At 40.4% G+C, this 4,991-nt stretch overlaps 1 pseudogene; it reads right to left on the reverse strand.

Annotated features, from left to right (window-relative positions):
* Positions 1–226: 226 nt before the first annotated feature.
* On the reverse strand, positions 227–2,343 carry LOC106560026 (annotated as a pseudogene).
* Between the last annotated feature and the right edge of the window lie 2,648 nt (positions 2,344–4,991).

Below are 4,991 nucleotides of genomic sequence, written 5' to 3' on the forward strand. Positions count from 1 at the left end.
AACAGTATTTGGTGAGAGCTATGTACCAAGAACTGCGACAATTGTGCTAAATAGGCTGCTTTAATATTTACATAAACTGTTTCGCGTTTTTTTTTTAAATAGGAGTTGTGATTTGTTATTTGATACATTAAACATTAAAAGATTAATTTACGAACAATCATGGTTTACAAAAGGCATTTGAAAAATGGTTATTACAAGTTTTTATTGAAATGGGTCAAATGATTTCTCATTCCATGTTTTCTATAGTTTCTCTGCCATCTATGCTACAGTGCCTGGGCTCCAAATGTAGAAGCCAAGGAAAACAGTCATGACTGTTTCTGTTCATTTGTTTCAGCGTGCTGGGGTACCAGGTGGGGATGTTTAAAATCTTTAAACAATTTATGTGTTTTCCTGGGAATTGTGAATAGGTAATATATGCTCCATAGGGTTTCTTTGGACCATGTGTACATTGCCAGTGTTCTGCAGCAAGTCTTCCGAGGACTCCCGCACAGCTGATCTGAAAGCTAGTTGTCATCATCCTCTTGATGTTTACTTATTTCTTCTTCCTCATAAGAAGCCACACCATTGACAGTCAGATTTCCTGTGCCATCTGGAGCAGCTAGGTGGCACTAAATATAAGAATTGAAAACTTGAGCTGCATGTTGGATAAAAAAGCCTCTACAAAAATGTTTGTCATCTTGGATCCAAGTTAGCAGGACTCCAGCAATTTGTCATACATCTCCTTGTATAGCATGACATCTTTTTTTTTTTTATAAATATTTATTGAGTTCCTTTTTATTTATTTTATTTTTTGTATTCATGAGAGACACAGAAAGAGAGAGGCAGAGACACAAGCAGGCTCCATGCAGGGAGCCCAACGTGGGACTCCATCTCGGGTCTCCAGGATCAGGCCCTGGGCTGAAGGCAGTGCTAAACCTCTGAGCCACCCGGGCTGCCCCTACCATGCCATCTTTATCACACTTCTTCCCAATGAAGAAGTTTACCCAAAGAATTCAGTGAAGTGTGTGAGGCAGTTAACAAAGGAGAAAAGTTCATTTGGAATAGACTTTAAAACATGTGGAGGGAATACAGTTAACATCTGATTACTGCTGGGGAATCCCACAACTTCCAAATATTTTATTTCAATTCCATTGACAGTACTCAGTAATCTTCCGATAATCAACCTGTGACCTTACATGGGGGATATGGACCCATGAAGAGACGCTAACTGCACACAGCATTGCAGAGAATCTTGTGCCATATCTGAAAAAAATCTTTTGATTTTTCCTGTACTGCGAAGAAAAGCTTCATAACTCTATTGTGATGAAGAGTCTCCTGCCTGGGCTCTGTTGGCTTTGACAACACATTTTGTGAGGATTCAAACATAGCTACGTAGTATCTGCCCTAATTTGGAGGAAGAAAGTTCCAGCTAAAGGCCTGATTGGCAAATACAGGGTAACTGTTGAAATATTCAAGGCATCCGAATATTAAGGTTGCTTCTCCTGATGAACTCCTGCAGAACTTCTACAGTTAATATGGAGATGGGACAAAGGTCATCTTCCTGAAAAACTCTTCAGTAGTCCTCCTGGAATCCCAAACTCAGTCTAGTGCTGCTCATGGTACTCAAAATTGAATATCCACTAAATAGTACAGTTAGAATAAAACAGGCCATGGTTTGCGTAGGGGGATTGCCTCTACTTATCAACTGGTTGACTTCACGAAAAATGCTTTTGCAGTTCATTGATTTATCTAACAATCCTCATTTTACAATTAATGCCACTGCGAACAGAATTTGCTCTCAAACGTACTCCTGGAGGTTAGGCCTTTGTAAGGCATAGATTAAAAGAAATGTTCACAGTGACCTGATGTGATCTTTTTCCAAAAGAATTCACTCTCAGGCAACTGCTTCCAGTTTGGCTATGGCAGCTTAAAAAAGAACATGGTCCATTTTGCTTTCTTTTCTTTTCTTTTCTTTTCTTTTTTTTTTTTTTTTGTTTGTTTGTTTGTTTGTTTCTTCAATCTAGTGACCTTGCTTTAGCACCACAAATAGATTAGTTCCTCCCAGAAGACTCCTCGGGCAAGTGGCAGCTAATCACCTATTACAATTTTCACAGACTTTCCTCTCTCTCTTCAACTGTTTCTTCCAAAATAGGAAGTATGAAAATATGCCTGCAAACTGGAAACTGTAAATCGTGACTCTGATGTCCTAAGTGACTGGAATATGTGCTGTGTATGTTGTTTGTTCATTACTGACCCAGAAAGGTGGTGCCATCAGAACACTGTGGCCTTGTTCTCCAGCTGAGCAGTGAGTTCTACAGCTTTGCTGCAGCCATGAAGGCCTCTCCTCAATGTTGCACCATGCATTGCTTTATGAGAAGGGGTTCCAGGGCTGAACCCCTGCACGCAGATCTCTAAACTCACACCCCAGCAGAGTCTGTCCCAGCTGCCATCACTACAGTGTGTGCAGCCCCGATGGCCTCCCAACTCTGGGAGACAGAAAAGAAGGTAATCATAATGGAGCTGGCCTGGGGAGCCTGAGCCAGATTGTCTTGAAGTATGACGCCAGATGAGGCCACGGTGCTTGGCCCAGACAATGGCCAGTATAGTCTGTTTTAATCCAATTCATTTCTAAGAAAATTGAAGATTAGATAGATGAAATGATTTGCTCTGGGGGCATGCTAAAACTTAAATTCAAACCTGAGGTGTGCTTGACTCCAGCACCTGCGCTCCTTGATTATTAGTCAAAGAACAATCCACCTCACCTAAAGAGTGTTTGTTTTTTTTTTTAACATAAGATTTTGAGGGGATCCCTGGGTGGCGCAGCGGTTTAGCACCTGCCTTTGGCCCAGGGCGTGATCTTGGAGACCCGGGATCGAATCCCACGTCGGGCTCCCGGTGCATGGAGCCTGCTTCTCCCTCTGCCTGTGTCTCTGCCTCTCAGTCTCTCTCTGTGTGTGACTATCATAAATATAAAATAAAATAAAATAAAATAAAATAAAATAAAATAAAATAAAATAAAAAAGATTTTGAAAACTTTCTTCAAATGCTTCTTTTATAATAAGCCCTGTTTTTCAAACATGTAAGTTTCTGATTTCAGGTATAAGGATATATTAAAGATTAGCAAAAACTCTACGCATAATTGTTAGTTGGATGAATGAATCTCTTGCAATCCCATTCTTTAACTGAGGAGGCAATATATACTTTCTTTCTTTCTTTTTTTTTCTTAGACTTATTTATATGAGAGAGAGAGAGAGAGAGAGAGCCAGAGAGAAAGTGTGTGCAGACACCTCTGTGTCAGGGAGAAGGCAGAGGAAGAGTGAGAATCTTCAGCAGACTCCCGCCAGGCACGAGCCTGCCCCAGGGCTCAGTCTCTCCATCCTGATTATGACCTGAGCCTAAACCAAGCATGGGTTACTCAACCTACCCAGCCACCCAGGACCTCTAGGCAATTTATAGTTTTAAAGAAATTACATAGTACCTTATGGAAACCAAATTTAGAACCTAAGTTTCTTGCCTCACCTGGCTATATTCTGGTTAATCACAGTAACACAGATACTACAAATACAGATAAATATAAGACATATTACTTCATTTAGCTAGAACAGTAATGATTGCATAAAGTAGTGGATGACACATACTCCTTTGACTTAGAGAAGTTCTTCACAGAGTATGGCATTAGGAGAGACAGAAAAATAAGGTTACTATGGCTCAACGAGGTCACCTGATCTAGGCTACCCGTGCTGAGAGGAGACTACTACATGGGTGCCAGGCAGATAAGGCAACTGGTACCCAGGCCCTACTTGACCGCAACCCACCCCCACTCCCCCACCACCCCTGGTGAGGTGAGGATCATCTATAACCAGGCTGATAAAGACTCAGCATGCTTTTTGTATGGGCACATCATTTATTAAAATATTAAAATTCTACTCCAGTTGGTAGAAAGTCTGTCTCCCAAATCCCCAGAGTGCCCCTCCTACCTAACTGGTCTTTCCAGTTCTTGATCTCTATATTTTTTTCCTTTTCCTTAGGGAAACAAAGGGTAAGTACTAGGCAGTGGGATGCCTCCAGGACTCTCATTTCCTTGTTCATCATCTGCCTCTGACCCAACATTGTGTCTGATACACTGATTAGACTGTAGAGTCCTAGAGATTTTTGATTAATTTTATTTTGAATCCCTGTTAGTCATGCTAATATAATTAAATGTTTCATGAAGTTATTAGCTAATCATTTAATATCTCTTAATAATATAGTAGTAGAGTTATGAAACATGATGCATAAGATTTTATTCATTTTTTTATTTTTTTAATTTAAATTCAATTTGCCAGCATAGAGTATAACACCCAGTGCTCATCACATCACATGCCCTCCTTAGTGCCTATCACTCACTTACCCCATCCCCCCACTCTCCTACCCTCCAGCAACTCTCAGTTTGTTTCCCAGAGTTAAGTCTCTCATGGTTTGTCTTATTCTCTGATTTTTCCTCATTCAGTTTCCCCTTTTCCCTTATGTTCTCTTGCACTATTTCTTATGTTCCACATATGAGTGAAATCATATGATAATTGTCTTTCTCTCATTTACTTATTTCATTTAGTGTAATACCCTTCAATTCCATCTACACTGATGTAAATGGTAGGTGTCCGTTATTTCTGATGGCTGAGTACTATTCCATTGTGTATATATATCATCTCTTTTTATCCATTCACCTGTCAAAGGACATCTCAGCTCCTTCCACAGTTTGGCTATTGTGAACATTGCTGCTATTATCATTATGGTGCAGGTACCCCTCTCTTTCACTACATCTGTATCTTTGGGGTAAATAACTCAAAGTAGTGCAATGGGCTGTAGGGTGGCTCTATTTTTAACTTCTGGAGAAACCTCCATACTGTTTTCCAGAGTGGCTGTACCAGCTTACATCCCCATCAACAGTGCAAGAAGGTTCCCCTTTTTCCATGCCCTCACCAACATTTGTTGTTTCCTGTCTTGTTAATTTTACCCATTCTCACCAGTGTAAA

Source organism: Canis lupus, chromosome 19, assembly GCF_011100685.1.
Source record: "Canis lupus familiaris isolate Mischka breed German Shepherd chromosome 19, alternate assembly UU_Cfam_GSD_1.0, whole genome shotgun sequence".
Classification (NCBI taxonomy): domain Eukaryota; kingdom Metazoa; phylum Chordata; class Mammalia; order Carnivora; family Canidae; genus Canis; species Canis lupus.